At 40.3% G+C, this 13991-nt stretch overlaps 1 protein-coding gene across 7 annotated transcripts in view; it reads left to right on the top strand.

Annotated features, from left to right (window-relative positions):
- The window catches only part of Dcun1d3 (defective in cullin neddylation 1 domain containing 3), a 47578-nt gene that overhangs the window by 1083 nt on the left and 32504 nt on the right, over window positions 1–13991 (top strand). For 4 of the 7 annotated variants that reach the window (XM_090357811.1, XM_090357812.1, XM_090357813.1 and 1 more), the window contains exon 2: window positions 11569–11670. The exons of the other annotated variants lie outside the window; for them this stretch is intronic. The gene's annotated coding sequence lies outside the window, so the exon portion shown is untranslated. The remainder of the gene's footprint in view (window positions 1–11568; window positions 11671–13991) is intronic. 7 annotated transcript variants of the gene reach the window in all.

The following is a 13991-nucleotide window of genomic DNA, read 5'->3' as shown; positions in this document are numbered from 1 at the left end:
CCATCCTCCTCTTTAATTGTTAACAGCCCTGGAATTGAGGGGGCCCGAGGCCTGTCTGTGCACCTTTGCTGGAAGCCGAAGCCATCTGTGCCTGAGGTCACGGTGCGGGAGGCTTTGCTTTTTTTTTTTTTTTTTTTTAATCCTGTAATCGAAAGTGGGACGGGGTGACAAATGTATTGTTTTTTAACACCCCACCCCCACCCCTTAACCTCACCCATACACGCACCCCCCCCACCCCCGTTTCCACGTTAATTCTCTGGAGTTGAGTGGCAGTCATGGTGTTTACCCGCCTCCCTTTTATGGCACTTAGTACCTTGGTTATCTCTGTTTTGAATTTGGTGTTGAGCCTCCCTCCCAGATCTTAACTGCAAGCTTTGTAATACTTGAGTTTCAGGGGGTGGTCACATTGGGGAGTACCTCTTAGTGCTTTCTAGTTACCTATGACAATGAGCATGATTTTAACTGAATGCTGGAATTCCAGAGCCCTAGCAAGGAATTATAAATGGTATCATAGCTCAGGAATCAAGGTCTTGCTCTAAATACTTTTGTGTGAGGAATTTACATGTTGTCAACTCTTCCCTAAATGATTTGACGTGAGGCTAATTTTGGATTTCTGTGTTTCTCAACGCCCACACTTCATGATGCATTTCAGAGAACAGAGAAACCCATATTACTCTTTTGTTTCTACAATTGGACAATAGCTCTTTTATCTTTTTCTCCATTTACGTGTCTGGCACACGCATCTTCAGACACAATTGGACTTGTACTATTTTCATTTTATTTATATAGCTGATGCTTTCTTGCATATAGGTAGTTTTCAATGAGTTGATGTGATGTGCTTCATTTTTATTTTATTTTTTAAAGAATACAAGCAAGTAATGGATTTGGACATGTTTGAAGAGAGCAAAGGATGGGAAAAAAAAGATGTTTGTAGATCTTCTGTTGTTAAAAAGCAAACAGCATATTTCAGTGTTGACACATTTTTAAGAATTTTTCTTTTGAGTCTGAAACTATCTTTTAGGGAACTTTAGTAGTTAAGGGACAGTTCTTAAATTTTAGGGATTCTTTGATTAAAAAGGATGCATAAGTCTTGTCCTTCTGTAACTAAGCTTGATCCACATTACTAGTAGAATTGCTCTAATAGATATTCTGATGTTGGGAAGAGAGTCCCATTCTATTTATTAGGGCTTTCAAGGGATAGTAAAATCCAGTGTTTTTTGCTTTAATTGTACAAGTAATCGTATTTAGGTATTTCACAGAAATACAAGAGTGGCTACTATGTTCACTTAAATTCATTTGGAATTAAATTGAATAAATAAAAAAGAAAAAAACTTCAATTATTGACTAGCTCTTTAGTGCCAGCCAGTGTTGTAGGTACTGGCTGCATACAGGTAACATAAGTAAAAAGGTCTACTCTCATGTTGTGGGAGGGGGTGGGATTAGAGAACAAGTAACTGATTTTGATTAAGTGCTGAAAAAAAATAAGTAATGTGGTAGAAAGAATTTGACTGGGATGAAGTCAAGGGAGATCTCTGAAGAACTTTAAAAAAAAAAAAAAAAGCCAGAAAGGCAAAGATGAAGGGAGGAATCTTTCAGATTCAGGAAGTACTTGGTATTAGCTTAGCAGGTTCCAGGGGCTGGGAAAGAAATGGTTGTGTGCTGGTGGTGTTGGTATGTAGCTACCATCCAGGGCTTAGTAAGGAAAAGATTGTGTAAAAAGAGTCAGAGAAGTGGAAATGAGACCCCATGAAATAAGAGCAAGAAGAAAAAAAGATCCTTTTTGGTTAATCCTATTGACTTTACAAAACTCTTATCACTTACTGTTTTGCAGATACTGTTGGACTATTACAATTTTTTTTTTTTTTTTTTTTTTTTTTTTTGCCAGACCTGGGCACTGTCCTTGGACACTTTTGCTCAAGGCTATCACTCTGCCACTTGAGCCACAACGCCACTTCGGCTTCTGAGTTCCAAGGAATCGAACCCAGGGTTTTGAGCATGCTAGGTGAGCCCTCTACCACTAGGCCGCTAGGCTATGCTCCTGACCCCTATAATTTATTTTATTTTTTGAGGGTCATAGGGCTTGAACTCTGGGCCTGGGTGCTGTCTCTGAGCTCTTCACCTCAAGGCTACCGCTCTACCCCTAGGCCTGGGTGCCGTCCCTGAGCTCTTCAGCTCAAGGTTACCTCCCTACCCTCTATCTAAGCCCTACTTCTCATTTTCTAGCTGTTAAGTTGGAGATAAGGGTCTCAGGTTCTATTGTGCCCTGGCTGGCATTAAACTTGGGCTGGCTTTAAACTTTGATCATCAGATCTCAGCCTCCTAAGTAGCTAGGATTACAGGCCTGAGCCACCACGCCCAGCTATAATTTTAATTTTTTCTAAACATCCTCCCTGAGTAGGAGAAGAAGCAGTAGTAGTTGGTCACCAGGGTCTTTTCTGGCAGGTAAATATCTGAGCTACATGTTTAAAAGTCAGGATGTTCCATTGAATACACACGTTTTTTTCCTTAAAGCATTCCATCTCACATGTTATTTAAAATCGTATAATAAATATTCTGAATATGTCCTAGTATATGAACTTTGTATTTCTTGAATTTAAGGTTGATGTGCCTATTTGTGTATAGTGATGGCCTTCAAGATATGTTTCAAGTTTTTTTTTTTTTTTGTGGGAAGGCAGAATTTATGTTGCAATTGTACTACTATTGTCTGCTTTTCCTGATGACTGAAGTCATTCAGCTAAGATGTAGGCTGGTGCTAAAAGTTCACTTAGTGGATTACATTAGATAATGACCATTGTGGGGCACATTTCTACTATATTGGAATCTTTGAGTTGGCATATAACCAAGGGAGGTGACCTACTTTCTTTCTGTTGGGGGCATCTATAATTCCTTTTTCAGCTTCACCCTGACCAGAGTCCATTTGAGAGGCCTGATTAACACTTCTACATTTGGCTTGATCCATTATCATGGTGTGTCAAAGAAATGAATACTGTATACTTTTATTTGTTGTTGTTTTAAATCATACAGCAGTGATTGGTTGCTTAGGTTATTTATAATAAGTCCTAGTCTTAGAAATGTTAAAATTAAAACCAAACCAAAACAAAACCTTTAGCTTCTGGGAAAGACAAGAATCAAAAACCGGTGACATGTTATCTGTTTTAGATTTTAGTACTGTAATAACACCGGTAGGTGGATTGTCAGAACCAACTTGAATAGACTGATTTGGGCAAGGTAACAAAAGGGATACAGTGGGGCCTGCTCTTAAATTACTGAATTCTGACTTGAATACAAATAGAAAGTCTGAGCAAGGAAATGACTAAAGTGAACAGTTAGGACTAGGCAAATAATAGACTGTACCCTCCATTCTAAAGAGTAGCCTAAAGGAATGGAGAATCATACATACATACATCCTTACACACACACACACACACACACATACACACATACATATCTCTTTTTATTTGACATTGGCCCTGAAGAAATACTTTGGACTCCACTTTGTATGTTTATTTTATGTCCAGTGGGTTATTAAGTTATCCACCATTCATCTTCATTTTACTGGTTTATTATAACTCAAGTACGAAAATATTCTGTAGACTGAAATTTCCCTCAGCTACTTGGGAAACTGAAGACTCTTTGCTAATTCTTGAAAGAGGGTAGATAGGTAGAAGGAGGCTTGAACACAAGGAGAAGTCATTGACTTCTTCCCCTAGTTTTGTATAGGGAAAGACTTTGTAAATCTAAGTATATTTGGAGTCTTGGAACTGAGTTGGCTTTTTGATCCTAGGGTACCAGTAAATTTGTTTCTTAAGGTTTGAGTACATTATTCTAAAAGTTGTGAAACATAGGAAACCAGATGATGCCCCTAGCAATTGCACTTGTAAGTGGTTTTGCATTGCATTAGATAGTTTAGAGTTACTCTGATTTTGCTACTATTTTGATTTACGGAGTTAATTGTATATTGTCTGCCAGTTGTTATGAGGTGAAGAAGTGGTAACTCAGATAGAAACAATGCTAATTATGTGGTAGCTCCAGTTTCCTTAGCTCTTGGTAACTCACAATTACCTCTTCCTGTCTTTTTACAGATGTCTATATCAGTGTATCAGCATCAGTTCTCTCTAATGTTCTTACAGTATTGGGAGTTCCTTACACAAGAGATAGGGTCATTTGAATTGTCCTTCAGTTCAAATCTATTTGAATAGTTCTTGTGTCTTTTTTTTTTTTTTTTTTTTTTTGTCTGTCATTAGGCTTGAACTCTGGGCCTGGGCACTGCCCCTGAGCTCTTCAGCTCAAGGCTACCACACTACCCCTGGAGCCACAGTGCCACATCCACTTTTCTAGTGGTTACTTGGAGATAAGAGTCTCACTGACTTTAGTGCCTGGACTGGCTTTGAACCCTGATCCTCAGATCTCAGTCTCTCGAGCAGGTAGGATTGCAGGCATGAGTCACCATTGTGTTTTTCTAAATAATAGAGGATCCTATTTCTTTTGGGCAAAAATGGATAGTTGGAGGTAGGGGCATCATGAATAAAAGATTGAAAGTGGCTCAGACTATTTCTTTGAAGTTGAGATAGACTAAAAGGAGAAAATGGCTGGGGGAAGATGCCCAATCATTACCACGACCACTTTCTCCTCTTCCTCCTGTTTCTCCTCTTCCTCCTCTTCTTCCTCCTCTTCCTCCTCTTCTTCCTCCTCCTCTTTTCTTCTTTTTCCCAGTCCTGGGACTTGAACTCAGGGCCTAGGCACTGTCTTTGGACACTTTTTGCTCAAGGCTAGCATTCTACCACTTGAGCCACCACACCACTTCCAACTTTTTCTGTGTATGTGGTTCAGGGGGAATCGAACCCAGGACTTCTTTAATGCTAGGCAAGCACACTACCACTAGGCCATACTCCTGGCACCCCAATCATCTTCTTCAAGATGATTGTAAATGAGTCCTTACTTTAATACTTTATATCAGAATAGAGAAGCCTAGAGAATCAGTATTGAGGTGCTGATTAACCCATGTGGCAAAATAAGTCATCTAGCCTAGCACTTGAATACACTGTGATTGTATAGATAGGTAGACATGTAGATGATAACACTTGAGTTCCCCAGGGTTTGTCCTTACTCAAAAATACCTTTACCCTTTTCATTTTGTGTGTGTGTGTGTGTGTGTGTGTGTGTGTGTGTGTGTGTGTTAGCATCGAGTTGTACAAGAAGGGCTCATTTTGACATATCTATGTACGCCCAGAAATTGGTACTTTGAACAAGCTCTCCTTTCATCATGCTCCTTTAAGAATATCCATTGAAGGGCCTGGAGTTTGGCCTAGTGGTAGAGTGCTTGCCTAGCATGCACGAAGACCTGGGTTCGATTCCTGGGTACCACATACTTAGAAAAAGCCAGAAGTGGTGCTGAGGCCCAAGTGGTAGAGTTCCAGCCTTGAGAAAAATCCGACAGTGCTCAGGCCCTGAGCTTAAGCCCAAGACTGACAAAAAAAAAAAAAAAAAAAAAAAAAAGAATATCCATTGAAAACTCTAGAAGTATAGCTCAAGTGGTAGAGTGATAACTCACTCAGAGTGAGGCCTTAGTTGAAATCCAGCATTGCCAAAAGAAGGAAGGAAACAGGGAAGAGGAGTGAGGACAGGAATATTCTTTAAGCTCTGTTGGAACATTGCATGTCACCTGAAATGGAGAATAGGAATCTCTTATGTAGATTTAGCAAGCATCATCTGTATTCCTGCTTTACCCTGCCTGGCCCAAACATCAGTCTGTCCACTATCAGATCTCTTGACTGAGGCTCTTGGATAGGCCCATTTGCATAATGATTGCTAGAATGTTCATGTATCTTATAATTACTGCCTCTTTCTCTCTGCCTGTCATTCCTGGAAACTATTTGAAAGACTTACTCCTTAGTTTAGTAGTAGATTGCTTCTGTGCTATTAAGCAACAGCATTTGCTACGTTAACTTTTGGTGGTGGTGGTGGTGATGGTTGTGGGTCTTGAACTCGGCCTGGGTGCTATCCCTGAGCTCTTCAACTCAAGGCTACCTCCCTACCTCTTAGGCCACAGCGCCAATTCTGGTTTGCTGGTGATTAATTGGCGATCAGAGTCTCACTTTTCATGCCTGGGCTGGCTTTGAACCAGGATCCTCATTTCTTAGCCTTTTGAGTAGCTAGGATTACAGACGAGCCACTGCCCAGCTTTGTGTTAACTTTCTTTTATTCCTAAGGGGTTTGGACTCTAATGGTGGCCTAAAGTGAGCTGGTGTGTGATCTCTCTCTCTCTCTTTTTTTTTTCTTTTGTCTTAGTACTAGGGCTTCAGCTCAGGATCTCACTTTCTTACTCCACTTTTTCATTCTGTCTCCCACATCACACTTGGCTTTTTCACTCTGGCTGACATGCTACCAGCTAGTTGAGATAAGCTTTCTCATTTGTCTACCTGGGCTAGCTTGGAAATTCCAATAATCATAGCTCAACTAGGATATAGGCATGAGCCACTGGTGCCAATCTTAATTTTATTCTGAACAAGACTTGGGTCATAGCATTAACTACATTGAATGAAGTTTATTCTGTTTCCTTTACTTTAGGATGACACAGGAAAAGTCAGACCCTTATACAACTTTTAGGCTATCTGGTATGATGTTATTTTCTAAGCTGATCTTTGTAGAGTCCTCTTAGGCCATTACTGGAATATACTTAGGGCAGGGATGGTGGAAGGGGCTTTGCTTGCCTTCTATATTTCGCACTGCATCATTATGCTGAAAAGCAACATAATACATTTTTAAAATATGTTTGAAGGCTGAAAATCAATGATTTTAGGAGGGAAACAACCTAACAAAGTTAGAGAACATGGTATATAGGCAGCTGGCTACAGGTACAGACAGCTACAGGACAATTAGATTTTCTGGGCACTAATTCTTGTTTGTTTGTTTTTTTGTTTGTTTGCCAGTCCTGGGACTTGAGCTCTGAGTGTTGTCCCTGAGTTTCTTTTGCTCAAAGTGAGCATTCTACTATTTGAGTCATAGCTCACTTCAAGCTTTCTTTTTTTTTTTTTTTTGTCCGTCCTGGCCTTGAACTTAGGGCCTGAGCACTGTCCTTGGACTTTCTCAAGACTAGAGCTCTACCACTTGAGCCTCAGCACCACTTCTGGCTTTTTTCTGTTTATGTAGTACCAAGGAATTGAACCTGGGTCTTCGTGCATGCTAGGCAAGCAAGCACTCTTACCACTAGGCCAAACTCCCAGCCCCTAGTTTTTTCCTTTTTGCTCAGTTCTGGTGCTTGCACTCAGAGGGGCTGGGTTTTATCTCCAAGCCTCTCTGCGCTCAACGCTAGCACTCTACCAGTTGAGCCACAGTGCCACTTTTGGCTCTTATTTTTGTTTATGTGGCACTGAGGAATCCAATCCAGGGCTCCAAGCATGCTAGGCAAGCACTCTGCCACTAAGCCACATTGCTGGCCCAAGGCCTTATCCTTCCTTCTTAAGGTTTTTTGATTCCTTTAAATGTTTTTATTATTTATTTGTTTACTTGTTGCCAGTCCTGAGGCTTGACCTCAGGGCCTGGGAAATGTCTTTGAGCTTTCTCTAGGCTAGTGCTCTACCCCTTGAGCCACAGCACCACTTCTGGCTTTTCTATATATGTGGTACTGAGGAATTTAACCTAGGTCTTCGTGCATGCTAGGCAAGCACTCTACTCTTAGGCCAAACTCCTGGTCCAATGTTTTTATTTATTTTTTTTTGTTTATTTTTTCCAGTCCTGAGGCTTGAACTCAGGGCGCGGGCACTGTCCCTGAGCCCCTATGTGCTCAAGGCTACAGCTCTACCACATGAGCCACAGCACCACTTCTTGTCTGTCGATTTCTTAAGACAGGGTCTCACTATCTGGCCCAGACTGGACCTGAACTCGAGATCCTCCAGCTGAGCATCTCCAGACCATGCTGGTCTACTAAGTTCTTAAGATAGTGGGCAAGCAATGGAGAATGCCTGTGTAAAATAGAAATTGCAGCCTGGTGGCTCATGCCTATAATCCTAGCTACTACAGGCTGAAATCTTGAGTGAGGATCACGGTTCAAAGCCAGCCTGGGCACAAAAGAACTTGAGACTCTTATCTCCAATTAACCTCTAGAAAATGGGAAGTGGGGTTTGGCTCAAGGGTAGGGTGGTTGCCTTGAGCTGAAGAGCTCAGGGACAACACCAAGAGCCACAAAAAACCAAAATAAAAACAAAAACAAAAACTTCATGACCTGCTTTAAAATCCGATCAAGAAAAGCCAGGTGGTTTTAAGAACAGTGGTTTTTCAGATGGTTTTATCTTTTCCCCTTTACTTCCACTTTTTTTTTGTTTGTTTGTTTGGAGGTTAATTGTAAATAAGCTTATCTCCAGAGGCTGGCTCTGAATTACAGTCCTTCAGCCTCTTAAGTACCTAGGATTATAGGTGAGGACCACCTTTGTCCCTGCTATCTTTGTTTTTCTTGTGTGCCAGTCCTGGGGCTTGACCTCAGGGCTTAGGAACTGTTCTTGAGCTTTCTCAAGGCTAGTATTCTACCACTTGAGCCTCAGCACCACTTATGGCCTTTTCTGTGGTGTGTATAGTACCTGAGGAATCAAACCCAGGACTTCATTCATACTAGGCAAGCCCTCTACCATTAAGCCACAGTCCTGCCCTCCCTCCCCACTTTTTTAAATAATTTTAATGTTTGGAAACTATATTTTCAATTAAACATTTGCTTTGTATCTACTGGATAGCTACTAGTGAGTGCTTTTTAAATGTGAGTGGGTGAGTCCTTTCAGCCCCATTGGTGGATGTCAGACTGAAATGCTGCCTGGGAATGTACTGTATAGTGCTAGTAATCGTCATCTGTGTTCCTACTTTGTTCTGCCTCGCCCAAACATTCAACCTTTCAGCTAGAAAGAATTCTCTTAGTGTAACCTGTAGATCCATAGGAGATCTTATGCCTGGGGATCTTGGATATAGCACCACTGTGCAGTGATGGTACTCTAGCAGAATTAATCATAGGAGGCAACATCAGATACATACTAGAAGTCTCTGGTCCTCAAAGAGGGTGGTATTCTTCTTAGTTATGATAGCATTTTCTTTCTTTTCAGTAAGTGGAATTGAGAGAGGAATTATGAGTAATACTCGTCTCTCCTCCAAGTACTGGGTCTTGAACTCAGAACTTAGGAGCTGTCCCTTAGCTTTGAAAAAAAAAACAAAAACTCAGGGTTAGCTCTTTATCACTTGAATCAAATTCCCCTTCCAGCTTTTTGCTGGTTAATTGGAGATAAGATTTTCCTGCTCAGGCTTTCTTTGAACCATGATCCTTAGATCTCAGCTTTCTGAGTAGCTAGGATTACAGGCAATGAGCCACTGGCACCCAACCCCCTATGTTTTTAAGAATTTTTAGTAATGTTCCCATGATTCTTTTGTTTCAGCAAATTAGTTTTTCTTTGGAATAAAAGTCACTTGTCCAGTCATTTACTCCAAGCAGTTGGTTATAGCTTATGTCTAACAGGAAAACTTCTGCTTAGGGTTTCTAACCTTTATAGAGGAGGGAAATGAACAACCTTTTCCATAGACATTAAGATGAGAGGTTCAATTAAGCTCGAGCAGTGGGTGTAGTTGAGCAGGTCTTGGAGAGGAGAGTTGTATGTGTTTGTGGTATGGATACCTGGGAAGAGGCATGTCCTCAAGTGGTCTAGCTGGGCAAGGGAGGGATTACTAATGTGCTTACTGAGGGAATGGTAGGTAGAGAGAATGGTTCCACTTTAGGGACTATCATTCAATTCACTAACAGGCGGACAGGACTGAACCACAAGTCCTATCTATATACCCTTACTTGAAAGTGAATTTTTGCTCTAGAGAGATGAGTGCTGGGACATAGCTACTGAAGTTGAAATTGGAGTTTTAAGCTCCGCCTACTTTTTCCCCAAGAAAGAGACTGTATAGATGAGAGGCAAACAAAGGAGATTGTGTGTGTGTGTGTGTGTGTGTGTGTGTGTGTGTGTGTGTGTGTGTGTGTCTGTCTGTCTGTCTGTCTGTCTGTCTCTGTCTCTTGTGTCCATCCATGTGTCTACCCACGTGTGTCCAAGTGTCCACACCTGTGTGCACATGCTATTCCTGGGACTTGAACTCTGAATCTGGGCACTGTCCCGAAGCCTCTTTTGCTTGCCCCAGTTGAAGAGAGCACTTCAACCCATTTTCAAATGTTTACATGGGTGCTGGAAGAAGGATGTCTTGTCAATGAGTGTAAAAGCATCAGATACCAAGTTCAAGTCCTGGTCTTAGACAAAAAAAAAGAAAACATCTACAGACATGAGCTTCAGGTTTAAAGAATTGGCAGCAAGAGGAGCGAGGCATGCATTTTATTAAGCAATCCCGTTACAAAGGGCGTTCCTGTGGATCTTTAGCTCAGTCCTTGTTTTGGGAGGGAAATTGTTCTTTTCTTTGGAGGAGTTTCCTCCATTCTTTCTTATAAATATGTTATGGGTTGTTCCTATCCTTCCTGGATTCTAAGGTGATTGAAAAGTGCTTAAAGCAAAGGTGTACAAAATGATGCCAAGCTTTGTAGTCAGTTCTTGAGCCCAAGTAAAGAGTCAGTGCTTTTCAACAAAAGCAGCTTTTAAGTACCTATTATATTTCCAAAAATGTTCTGGCAGCTACTCAGAAAATTACTCTCCAGCAATTCCTCTGTGATACTGTCTGATGCTAGCACAGACCCCTCATGTTAATGACTTAGTCTCATAAGACTGCTCCATTTTAGATGCCATCTGTAGGCATTGAATATTCCCAAGTTACCTGAACTTACGCTTGGCATATTATATATTCAGGGATTCCCATTACCACACTTCCCATCAGGTTCCATAATTGGCTGGCATGTTTCACAGAACTCAAGCAATACATCATATTTAGGATTGCAATTTTGTTAGAAAGATTGTAACTAGGGCTTGAAATGTAGCTTAGTTGTAGCATATGCAAGTCCCTGGGGTCCCTGGGTTTGATTCCTAATACTCCAGCAACCATGTGTTGGCATACCCATATAGTCCCATCTAATTGGAACATAAGATCACTCAAGCCCGGGTTGCTGAGGGCAAGGGATGAGTTTTTGGATTACAGAACCTTTATCTTCTCTAGGTGAATACCCTTCTAAGAATGTCCTTCTGGTGTTCACTAACTTGGAAATTTTTCTACCCTCATTGTTTTAGAATTTCAATTGAGATTTCATTGTCCATTATCTCCCATCTGCTGTAGAATTAAAGTCTAATTATGTCTCTGATTTTTTGGGCTCACCCAGCCCCTCTTCTGGAACCACAGTGTGCCCACCCTGAAATCACTTTGTTATTCTAAACTCAGGTGTGGTCCAAAGGGAATCTTCATGAAAAACAAAAAGATGCGTCTGTTGTGACATTCCTAGGGTTTTAGGACATGCCAAGGGTTTTTAGAAATTGTCAGAAACCTGGGACAAAGACCAAATAGACTTTTTATTACTTTATTCAGTTTTATATTCTATAAGTAGTAATAGAATAAGGATGTCTACATTTGACATAAAATAGTGCTTAATAATGTGTATTATTTGATGTTTTTGACATTCAGATAGTGCAAAGTGAATAGCTTCAAATTTCAAGAAGCAGACAGACTTCCTCAGTATGAAATGGCATTCATTCCCTGAGTATGCAGTACTCTTGAACTTCACAGGTACTCTTAATTGTAGACTTCTATAATGCAAGAAACAGGTCAACTTAAATAAGATGTCAGATATACTGACTTTTGGTAACCTTCTTTTTTTTTTTTATGCTGGTACTGGGTACTTGGGCTTGAACTCAGACCCTCTAGCCCTTGCTTAGCTTTTTTTAAAAAAATTATTTAAAAAAATTTTAATACTTCTAGCTGGTCTGCTTTGCTGATTAGTTGGAACTAAGAGTACCAGCTGCTTGGGCCAGGTGGTACTGAAACATGGTTCAGATCTCAGCTTCCTGAGTTAGCTAGCATTAACAGGTATAAACCCCTAGTTCCTTGTTTTGTTTTGTGCCAGTAATGGAGCGTAAATTCAGGGCCACTCAGTTTTGCTTGGCTATCTTGCTCATGGTTGGTGCTGTACCACTTGAGCCATGCCTCCAGTCCATCATTTTGCTGTTTACTTAGAGATGGAGTCTCAGACTTTTCCTTTCCTCAGGCTCACTCTGATCTGTGATCTTCTAGATCTCAGCCTCCTAAGTAACTAGGATTATAGGCATGGGTTATTGCTGCTGGGCTTTCATGTTACCTTTAAAACATTTGTATATATTTATTAGTTATTTATTTTGCCAGTCCCAGGGTTTGAGCTCAGGGCCTTGTCCTGTCCTTGGGTGCTCTCAAGGCTAGAGCTCTACCACTTGAGCCTCAGCACCACTTCCGGCTTTTTTTCTGTGTATGTGATATAGAGGAATTAAACCCAGGTCTTCATGCATGCTAGGGAAGCAGAATTTACCGCTAGGCCACACTCCTGGCCTGTAGTTTTGAAATTTTTCTTAACATTATAAAGGTGATATACAGAGGGATTATGGTTGTATAAGTCAGCTAAACAGTACATTTCTTTCTTTTCCCATATATTTTTTATTGTGATTAATAGAAGGGTTACATTATATTCACCAGGTAGAAGGTACATTGCTTCACACATATTGATACCCTTTCTCCTGTCATGGTTACATTTCTTTCTTTTTTTTTAATTTTGTTTTTTAAAAGTTTTTATTTAAAGAATTTATTAATAGTGATTTTTACATCATATTTCAAATGGCGTATTTAACAAACAAGTATTCAAGAATACATTTCTTTTTGTACAAAGTCATCCCTTCCCTCACTCTCTCCCAGTTTTTCCCTCTCTCCTCACCCATAAGTTGTACAATTCATTTTCAACATAGTACCCAGTGAGTACTACTGCTGCATTTGTTCACTCTTCGTTCCTCTATTGATTACTTTTTTTTTTTTTTTTTTTTTTTTTGCCAATTCTGGGTTTGAGCTCAGGGTCTGAGCACTGCCCTTGGACTAGAGCTAGTCCACTTGAGGAATTAAACCCAGGCCTTCGTGCATGCTAGACAAGCACTCTACCACTAGGCCAAACTCCCAGCCCTTTATTCAGTACTTTTAAAAACGATTTGGGTATAACTGGTACATTGGTTAAGAGACTAGTGTAGATTTGTCTGGGTTTGAATCAGAACTTTACCTACTTAACACTTAAACTTTTTGTGGATGAGCCATATTGTCTTTAATCCTCAGGTTATCATGTGTAGTGTAAGCACACTCACACTACATATTTGTGAGGATTTAGTAAGATAGTGCATTCAAAGGTCATGGCACAGTATTTGGTGTATAAATGAATAGTTAGTAACATTGGCTATTATTAGCTGCATGGCACACATATCTAAGTTTACCTGGATTGCCAGCTCCTGAGAAGACAAGGGCTTGTGTCATTTTCTTCCTCCCATAGCTGGAGTATGGAACAGCGTATGAAACATTTTTAAATTCTCAGTAGACACAAATATGAATCTCTTGAAAATAAACTTACTTTCTCGGTATCTGGGAAATATATGAGTGAATCTGTAATGGAAATTTCCAGCCTATATCCAAAGCTGGACTAAAACTCAGAGATGGAAAATCTTCCTCATGAAACCCTATAGTACCTATATGGGGACAAGAGGCTCGGAATGCTGTAGGGTCCGCAATTGAGTTTATATAAGATCCTAAAGGTGGTATAAGAATGGCTGGTGGTAAATTCCAAGACAGTAATTCTTTGCAATCCCACATCTTATTTAATGAAATCTGTGGTAATGGCCAGAATACAGCGGGTCCAAGTTGGAGCAGGTGTGAAGAATTACCTAACCCAAGAAAACTGACAGATTCCATGGCTGAGGCATGGCTAAAGCTAGAGCCTATCTAGCAAGTGTTAGATTTAGTTCAAAACCCTAGACTCTGTGAAGTAATGCACCTTCTATCTGGTGAATATAATGTAACTCTTCTATTAATTACAATAAAAATATATA

This window comes from Megascapheus bottae, chromosome 25, assembly GCF_031878675.1.
Source record: "Megascapheus bottae isolate mThoBot1 chromosome 25, mThoBot2.hap1, whole genome shotgun sequence".
In the NCBI taxonomy this organism is placed as follows: domain Eukaryota; kingdom Metazoa; phylum Chordata; class Mammalia; order Rodentia; family Geomyidae; genus Megascapheus; species Megascapheus bottae.
Note: the sequence above shows the minus strand (reverse complement) of the source record. Positions and strands in the feature narration are given on the sequence as shown.